This window comes from Chrysochloris asiatica, unplaced genomic scaffold (genome assembly GCF_000296735.1).
Source record: "Chrysochloris asiatica unplaced genomic scaffold, ChrAsi1.0 scaffold00268, whole genome shotgun sequence".
Taxonomy (NCBI): Eukaryota; Metazoa; Chordata; class Mammalia; order Afrosoricida; family Chrysochloridae; genus Chrysochloris; species Chrysochloris asiatica.
The window spans coordinates 3147453-3158093 of record NW_006408786.1 but is presented as its reverse complement, the minus strand read 5'-3'; positions in this window follow the sequence as shown (position 1 = coordinate 3158093).

Sequence of the window (10641 nt, the reverse complement as noted above, 5' to 3'; positions counted from 1 at the left end):
GGTGCAAACATTGTGGAAAATGTTATGGCACTTCTTCTAAAAGCTGGAAATAGAAATTCCATATGACAGTCATCCCTCCAATTGCTATATACTCTAGAGATTTATAAACCGTGACACAGAAAGATACATGCACAGAAGTGCTCATTGTAGCACTATTCACAATAAAAAAGATGAAAACAGTGTAAATGCCATTCAAAGAACAAATGAACTTTGGTGAATGCATACAATGTAATATTATGCAATACTGAAGAATAAATACATGATGTCAGATACTGTATATGTGAAATGATATATTGTTGTTAGGTGTCATTGAGGAAGGTTTACAAAAAAAAGATGGAAGAAATGGCAAGGAGTGCAAGAGTTAAAGGCAATAGAGGCAAATAAAATTCTATACAAAATTTGGCAATGGTGATCTATGGGAACATACATGGATAGACACGCAGGCTGAGCAGGTGTAAGAAGGAGAATGGGAATATAGCAAAAAATATACATATATAGGTTTTACAGAGAATATTTGTACATAGGTATTTACCTTTGCTGCAAACAAGTCTATGAATATTGCTGAAGCATATACGGGGCAAAGTTATTAATCGCAACCAAACATTTTGAGATCTCATGGTGTCAGTCTCAAGGACACCATGGTCAAATCATATAGCACAGTCAACAAAGACAATATTCTGCATCCTATTATGGTGAATACTAACATGGGTCTAAAAAACACATGTGAGGCCATTTATGATGCAACTACTGGTCTCTCCCTTTTCAGAGGAAAGTAGAGTAATGAAGATTGAAGATTCATGGAAACAATGAATCCATTATATCAAAGGATAAAGGAACATCTGTTTCCATGACCCTGAGACTAAAAGAAATAGATTGTACCAACTGTTTTGAAAGGGATCACATTAGAAGGTCCTAGATAAAGCAGTAGAAAAATGTGAAACAAAACTAAAAATCATTAAAAAAAGGAGTAGGCTTACTTATCAAACAGAGATTGGTAGAATCCCAAGACTATGATCTTTGGCTACCCTTCGGGTCTGCAATGGAACTCATCCTTGTGATACAATATTCATTTAAATAATACATAGGTCTACCAGGAGGACAACAGTAATCATGAGGTATGCACTCTATAGAATGGTCAGTCATTTGAGATCAAAAGGGCAGCATTAACCCAAGGAAAAAGTTCAGAAGGGCTAGGAAAGAAGGAGGACTAGAAACAAGAAACACAGGGAGGGTGTGGGCTAAGTGAAATTTTACTGAAGATAATTTTTAAATGGCTCCAGCAGTACATAGAGAACTGTCAGAAATTCAGGCCAGATTCAGTAGAGAGAGGATATGGAACCCGGGATTTCATTGCTGATTTCAGATGCATTATGGCCGAAAGCAGAGAATAGCATAAAGGTGTTTGTGCTTAATTAACTATGCAAAAGCTTTTGATTATATGTATCAAGACAAACTATTGATAACATTGTGAAGAATGGAAATTCCAGAACAGATCTTTGTGCTCATGAGGAACTTCTACATAGAACAAGTCAGTCATTCACACAGAACTAAAAATTATTGAATGATTTAAAAATCAAGAAAGGAGTGTCTTTGGGTTGTATCCTTTTGCCCTACTTATTCGATCTGTATGCTCAGCAAATAACTCAAGAAGTTGGAGTCCATGAAGAAGAATGTGGCATCAGGTTTGGAGGAAGACTCATTAGCAACTTTTGATATGCACATGATACAACCTTGCCTGCTGAAAGCAAAGACAAAAAAACTTACTGAGTAAACTCAAAGACTGTGTAGCCTTAACTATGGATTGGACCTCAATATATAGAAAAGAAAAAAAAAAAAGAAAAAATCCTCTAACTTGACCAATAAATTGTTGTTGCTATGTATCATAGAATCAGGTCTGGCTCATAGTTTCCCTGTATGGGGCTTCCAAGGACCAATAAATTACATCATGGTAAATGAAGAAACGACTGAAGTTGTCAAAGGTTTCATTTTGTTTGGATGTACGATCAACCGTAAGGGAAGCAGCATTAGGCAAATCTGCTGCACAAAAATACAAAATGTTCAAAAGCAAAAATGTTAGTTTGAAAACTAAAATGCACCTGACCCAAGTCTTGGTACTTTCAATTGCCCTATGTTGTTGTTGTTGTTATATGACCTCAAGTCATATCCAACACATAGTGACCCTGTATAGGGTTTCTGAGGAATACCTGGTGAGATTTAACTGCTGGCTTTAAGGTTTGGAGTGCAACACATTAACCCAAAACGCCACATGAGTATAAAGTGAAAGTTGAATAAGGAAGACTATCAAAGAGTTAATGTGTTTCAGAGATGATTTTGGAGAACATTGACAGTATCATGGACTGTCAGAAGAACAAACAAATCTGTGTTGGAAGAATTCTGCCTGAATGCTCATTATGAGCCAGAATGGAAAGAGTTTGTCTCTCATACTTCAGAAATGTTATCAAAGAAACCAGTCCCAGGAGAAGGACATAATCCTTGGTAAAGTGGAGGGTTGGCAAAAAAGAGGAAGACTGCCGACTAAATGGTTAATACAGTGACAGCAGCAATGGGGTCAAATGCAGCAACAGTTGTGAAGATGGTGCAGAAACAAGCACTGTTTCATTGTGTTGTGGATATAGGATCACTCTGACTCAGAATCAATTCAATGCCACCTAACAACAACAACAAACTGAAAGAATAAACTTTGGTTTGTTGAAGGCACTTGCTTGTGGTATTTCTGTTACAGATAACTAAGACAGTGTTGGTGAAGAGTATTTAAAGTGTGATGGACTTCCAGAAGAACAAACAAATATGTCTTGGAAGAAGTACAACCAAAATGATCCTTAAAAGCAAGAAGGCTGAGACTCTGTCTAAAGTACTTTGGACATGTTATGATGAGAAGTCAGTCCCTGGAAAGCAACATCGTTCCTGAAAAAGTAGAGGGTATGCAAAAAAGAGGAAGACCCTCACAAGATGGATTGGCACAGTGACTAAATCAATGGGTTCAAGCATAACAATTATGAGGATAGTACAGGACTGAGTTGCGTTTCTTCTGTTGTGCATACAGTCACTATGAGACAGAGCCAATTCAAGTACACGTAACAACAAGTGCTCTTAAAGGCACTGGGAGCAGTAGTAAGTTTCATTTTAAAAAACTTTGCCCTTATTTGTGTATTTAAGGTGGGGATCAGCACACTATAAATAAATCAGTAAATAATGTATAGATAATTACCATTTATGAAATAAAACTGTGTAAATATAGAGTGGAAAAGAAATCTTCAGTGTATAGTCATCTCTGAGAAGGAGCCTTTGAGCAGAAAATCTGAAGAGTAGCCAAGCATAAAAATGTGAAAAAATAGTTTTAGGCAGTAATGCAATCATTACAGGCAATTTAAATAAAGACAGGAGTATTTCTCATGCCATCTAGCAACACCAAGGAAGATGGTGTAAATTAAATGAGAAAAAACAGCTGGGTTGAAATTGTAGTTAAGAGTAAAGGAGAAACAAGAGGTCAGATTATTCTGAAGTTGTAGAAGTCTCTATCACACAAGATCTTATAGGGGTGGTGAAACTGGTTGAACATCCAATGACTATCTGAAAATTTGGCAGTCGGATCTAATCAGAGACCTTCTGAAGCTTCCTAAAGATCACAGCTTTGAAAACCCTATATAACAGTTTTACTCTGCACATATTTTTTTTTTTATGAGTTAGAATATTTTTTAAGACAACTAACAACAACAGCAACTATATTATGTGTTATGTTTTTATGCTGTTATTTGTGTATACCATTATACAGATATAAATGATGCATAATTCATCCTCCCTTAAGAAAGTCTCTCTCCTCAACTTCCATTTGATATAATAATTTCATTATTTTATTGTAGAAGACAATTTGAGATATTTACTTACCAGCATCCCATTCACTGATAACCTCTCTTACCACCTCCACACTTAGCCATGAAGCGGTATTTTGTACTCCTCTACCTAATGTTTAGCACATCCAACAGCAAAGGACACTCTAAAGATAAGCCAATACATATCACTCTCCTCTGAGAACTGAGTATAATAATTCAGTGGTTCCAATAGCATAGTCAAGGTTGTGGGTATCTCAAGGACCAGTCAGCTCTGGAGCAGGGGTTTTTTTGCGTTGATTTTCTGCCATGCTATAGAAATTGAGAGAAAGTCTGCCTGAAAGAAACAAAGGAATGAGATAGACAAAAGGGGAGTGAAGGGGATTATGAAAAGCTATTTAAAGTTCAGAGAGGGAGTCACAGCCCAGCAACTTAATCTGATTCTGGCAGCCTTTCAGTCACTAGTTCTAACTGGACCCAGAAATAATAATAATAACAGTGAAATCACCACACTAGATAAATATTTTCAATGTTTGTTTCTAAAATGATTCTAATACACATATTAAAAATCAGTAAATAATTGAAACATACACACAGGAAAATTACAGAAAATTGAAACTAAAGAAATTTGAATGTTTTTTAATCCAAAGAGTTTGGAAGATATTTTAGTATAAGAAACAGTGATTATTTCATATATTGATGAAATGATAGTGAACTCTATCACTATTAAAAAAAACATGATACCAATTCTCCACAAACTCTTCTAGTTAATAAAAGCAGAGGAAGTAATTTCTAACTCATTCTGTGAACTCAGTATTACCCTAATATCAAAACCAGAATCAGATGTTACAACAAAGAAAAACTGCAGACTAATATCAGTCATGAATATAAATGAAAAATTACACAACAAAATATTGGCAAATATAATCCAACAATTATAAAAATAATTATATACTACAATAAAATGGCATTTATTCCAGAAATGAAAGACTTTTAAATTTTGAAAATCAATTAATGTAATTCTACACCAACTATCTAAAGAAAACAATATTATAGAATCATTATCATATCAATTAAAGTAAAATATTCATTTGATACAATTCAAAATCATTAATAGTATTTTAAAAACTCCCTAAAAACTAGAAATAGGTGGATCCAACTTTCCCTGATGAACATGATCTATAAAAACTAGCAGGTAGGATCATGCTCATTGGTAAAAAACTAAACAATTTCCCCTTTAAATCAGGAACAAGGCAAAGATGTGCCCTCTTAACACTCTATATACCACTGTACTGGAAGTCCTAGCTAACAAAAGAACATACACAAAAAATAAAATGTATACAGATTGGGAAGAAACAAATAAAGCTTTCTTTGATCACAGAAGACGTAATTTTCTCTGTTACTATGCAGAAAAACAACAAAGAGAAAAATGCTGAAATGAATAAGGAAAAAAAGGTAACAGCTTATATTGTACACAACAGTGAATATTTACCACACACTAATTAGAATATATATATACAATATATACATTATGTACAATGTATACAATAGCACCTCAAAAAGAAATGCTTAGGAATTAATTGAGTGAGATGCATGCAAAGTTCATAGACTGAAAATTATAAAATAGTTACAAGAGTAATAAAAGAATTAAATAAATGGGAAGATATACAGTGTTTAGGAATTGGAAGAATCAGTCATATTGTGAAGATACCAGTCCTTCCCAATTTAATCTATAAACTTAATGCAATCCAAATCAAAATACAAGCTAGCTGTTTTAAACAAATTGAAAAAATGATAGAAGAAAAGTATTACACTTTAGCATGGTGGTCTTCCTCAAAAAAACAATAATAATAATAGATACATCAAGCCTCATAACTGCAATCTAATAATGAGAGGAATATCAGGCAAATACTAATGGAAAACATTATATAAAATGCTTGACCAATACTCCTCAACCCTATCAAGGTCATCAAAAACAATAAATATCCCTGAACCAGTTATAGCCAGAAGAGTCTAACAAGATATGACAAATAATTGTATTGTGGGATTCTGGATGGGAGATCTTAATAATAGGGTACTGAGTATGGGGTTTATGAAAACTGTAAGTATTGTACTTGTAATTTTCTGTAACTATAAAAATAGTTCAAAAAAATAAGAGTATTTAAAATGCTAAGTAGTAGTTAAATGAAAACACTGGAAACAGTACGCTATAGCTTTGCACAGGATCTACTGCCAGCCTTGGACAAGCAAAATCACTGCTGTAAGCCTAAAATACTTTATCCCTAAAATCAGAATAATAATTCCTGTTTCAAAGAGAAATTAAATAAATATTATTAGATAGATGACTTTAGTCAAATGATTAAATTCAATGAAATAATGCCTCATATTACTTGTGGAATTGTGGATGCATTATGACTTAACTACCCATAGGTTCATTCCCCAGTTCTATGTGCTATTTTCACCCCTCATCTTTCTATGGTTTTAATAACAGAAATAGTCTTTTCTTCACACTGACCAGGGCATCTCTGACTGGGTAAGACTGACACTGTACATACTCTGCCAAAAAATCTGCATTGACTCTCCACTAATTTTAGAGTTACGTGTCAATCCTGCAGCCAAAGAATAAGGCTTTCTGATAGCCGGCCAGGTTCAAGTTTCACTTTACATTCTCTGCCTTCATTGTTCATCAGATACTAGTTATTATATGTAATTTTCTAAACACACTTTACAGTTTCATTAATCTCAACTTTTACTCCCTTGCTGCCTCCTCCTTCATAGTCCAGTACAATCATAAGCCTCTCTGTGAATTTTTCACTTAATTTCCAATGAAGAAGGCAAACATATGAGGCACACCAGTAGGATTGTAGTCCCATCACAAAATGCAACATTTATTTATTTATATGTTTATTGCCCTGTGTAAATTTAAGCTCCTGAGAAAAGGACCAATGTCTACTTGTATCTTTGTATTCAAAACATAATTTAGTGCTGAATAAATGTTTCCTGAGTTACTCTACAAACAAATGGATATATGAGGTCAAATAGATACTTCCAACAGTGGTCAAGAAAAAAGTGAAACAGGGAAGGCCAAAAATGAAAGCCAAACTAGAGAAGACAGATTAAAGAAAGAAGGCATTTTAGTATATTCAGAATCAAGGATTTTAATTTAGCAGACTTTATATCATTAAACTTGCCTGTATTTGTTATTCCTGTTGATACCCCTGTAGTTACCACCAATAAAAGAAGGTCCTGACACATATCCCAGCACCTTTAATTATTCCAGAAATCGTAAGGGATGATTCTGAGTTCACTCATGCTGTTTCTTTCTTGTACCTCTGTGAAAGTTAGAGTCTTTTCCTCTAGGAAGGGAAGGGCAATGAAACCACTCATGAGGCTTCTTGAAGATATTTTTCATGACCTGAAATTAGTCAAATAGCTTTGTACCAGAGTAGGGAAAGTATTTACAAGTCTATAACATTAGTGGATAAATTCCCATGTGTCTCATTAATGATGTGTTCATCTGTATTACTTGCCCTAAGAAAAGTATTTCTCTGAAGCTATGAGAGAGAAAAAGAAACAATATTTGCACCTGTTCTGACCCCTTGGAGACAGCTTGAAGCACCATGTACATCCTTTATCCCATTGGACTCCTTTTCTCAAGAGGTGATCACTTATCTTTTGGTGGGATTTCAGCATCAGGCATAGTGCATCATGATTACTCTAGGGTGCATTTCCTTCTTCAAATGTCTAGAGAACATAGCTGGGTATCATTTGTTGCAATACCAGGGTTTTATGATAATATATAGCTGACCACATACAGCTCCAAACAGGCTCAGTACTATTTTTTACCATGCATTGCATTTTGATTAACAGTAAATCGTGAATATAAGGAACGTCATCCATGTCAGCTAATGTAGTATAAGCACAGTTATACCTCAAAGTCATCATCCTATAAGGAGATAGGATTATAGAATAGTCTCTGAAATTGTCTACACATCAATAAGTCAGAACAGATGAAGAGATTATTGTTGTTGTTGTTAGGTGTCATCGAGTCAGTAATGACTCATAGCGACCTTATGCACAGCAGAACGAAATGCTGCCCAATCCTAGGCCAACCTCACTATTGTTGCCATGCTGGAGTTCATTAATGCTGCCACTTGGCCTCATTGGTGGTCTTCCTCTTTTTCTCTGACTTTCCACCTTACCAAACATGATATTCTTTTCCAGTGACTGGTCCCTCCTGATAATAAATCCAAATTATGAGAGATGAAAATTGGTCATCTTGGCCTCCAAGGAGCACTCTGGCTGCACTTCTTCCAAAACAGATCTATTGGTTCTTTTGGCAGCCCATGGCACTTTCAATATTCTCCTCCAAAATTATAACTCAAAAATATAAATTCTTCTATGGTCTTCCTTATTCACTGTTCAGCTTTCACATGCATATGAGGTTATTGAAAATACCATGGCTTTGGGTCAAGCGAACCTTAGTCCTCAAGCTAATATCTTTGCTCTTAAACAAAAGGTCTCGTGCAGTAGATTTGCCTAATGCAATACGTCATTTGATTTCTTGATTGCTGCTTCCATGAGTGTTGATAGTTGATCCAAGAAGAACTAAGTCCTTGACAACTTCAATCTTTTCTCCATTGATAAAAATGTTGTTTATTGGTCCAGTGGTGAGAATTTTTGTTTTCTTGACATTGAGATGCAATCCATACTGAAGGCTGTGCTCTTTGATCTTCATCAGTAAATGTTTTAAGTCATCTTCACTTTCAGCAAGCAAGGCTGTATCATCTGCATATCTCAGGTTGTTAATAAGTCTTCCTCCAATCCTGATGCCACATTTTTCTTCATAAAACCCAGCTTCTCATATTATTTGGTCAGCATACAGGTTGAATAAGTATGGTGAAAGAATACAATTTTGCCGCACACCTTTTTTAATTTTAAACCATTCAATGTTCCCATGCTCTGTTCGAACAACTACTTCTTGGTCCTGCATCAGATATCTTATGAGCACAATTAAGTGTTCTGGTATACTCATACTTCACAGATTTGCCCATAGCTCGTCATGATCCACACAATCGAAAGCCTTTGCATAGTCAAAAAAACACAGGTAAACATCTTTCTGATATTCTCTTCTTTCAGCCAAGATGCATCAGACATCAGCAATGATAGCCCTCATTCCACGGCCTCTTCTGAATCCAGCTTCACCTCTGGAAGTTCTCTGTCAATATATGATTGTAGCCATTTCTGCATTATCTTTAGCAAAATGTTACTCGCTTGGGATATCAAAGAGACTGTATGATGACTTCCACATTCCGTTTAAGAGATTGGATGTCACAATTTCAGATTTCTCTCTGGACGGAAACATGTTCTTCTATAAGAATTGTTTATACAAAGTACTCAAACTTTATTTCATAATATCACATGTCATTATGATATGTCAATAAAATTATATATCTCATATTACATGATTTATAAATATAAGGAGGCTTGGCAGCACTTTATGATAAGCATAGTACTACTAAGCACAGTTAAAACCCACAAACTGATCCAAAGTAGAAAATGAAGCTTTCTGTTACCATAAAGATTCATAACCTTGGAAACCATAAACAGGGTCACTGAGTCAAAACTGACCCAATTCTAGGTGGTGGGGGTAACTATATTAATATTTCATGATTATATTATTAGTTTTAAGGATGAAATGATCATTCAAACAGTCACACAGATTACATGTTAAGTGTTTGAAGAAAGGGAATGTGTCCACTTGGTAGTTTTTTTTTTTACACTATGAACAGAAAGTGCAGAAAATTGTGTATGCAGAGGGCAGAAGTATCCAATGCAGTTGAAGATATTAGGAGAGGAAAGGGAAACTTTTCTTAGGAAGTTCCTCTTATTTTCCCAAGATAAGAGCTAAAGGATATGGAGATGTTAGTGAAAAGAAAAGGGTGTAGTATTACATGAAAGATGGGCAAAATCCTCATTCCTGAATTACTTTCTTTTCCCTTTACCAAAAGATACAAAGTTTGGAATGTCAGATCACCATATTTATTGAAATAAAAAAGAAACTCAAGATTATTTGGACAGACAACTGATTAGGAATGGAATGTCAGATCAAAAAATGTACTGAAAGAAATAAGAAACTCAGGCTTATTTGAACAAATGTAACATTATGATTGCCCTCAAGGATTCAAACTCATTCACTTTAAGTCTCTCTAGAAAAGGCAACATGTTATTTTCTAAATTAAAAAAAGTAACAGTAATGGCATATACTTGAGACATTGGGACCAGAGTGAAGTACTGCCCATGAAGTTTTCATGGAGAATAAATATTGTAATTGAAATATAAATCAGAAAATCAATGTACCATGAGTTGTCATATCAGTATTACCCATTCTATGGGCCCTTATGTTGCCAAATAAATGGTTAGTAACAGGATTTTCATTCCTCTATATCTAGTACAGGGTCCAGCATATCTCAGATTTGCAACACACATTTATTAAATTAAATATTGTTGTTGTTGTTGTTGTTGTTGTTGTTGTTGTTAGGTGCCATCGAATAAGAACCGACTCATAGTGACCCTATGCACAGCAGAACGAAACAATGGCCGATTCTGGCCCAACCTTACTTCTGTTGCCACACTTGGGTCTATCAATGCTGTCACCTGGCCAATCCATCTCGTTGGGGGACTTCTTATTTTTCTCTGACCCTCCATCTTACCAAGCATGACATCCGTCTCTAGTGACTGTTCCCTCCTGACAATATGTCCAAAGTATGAGAGACAAAGTTTGGCCATCTTG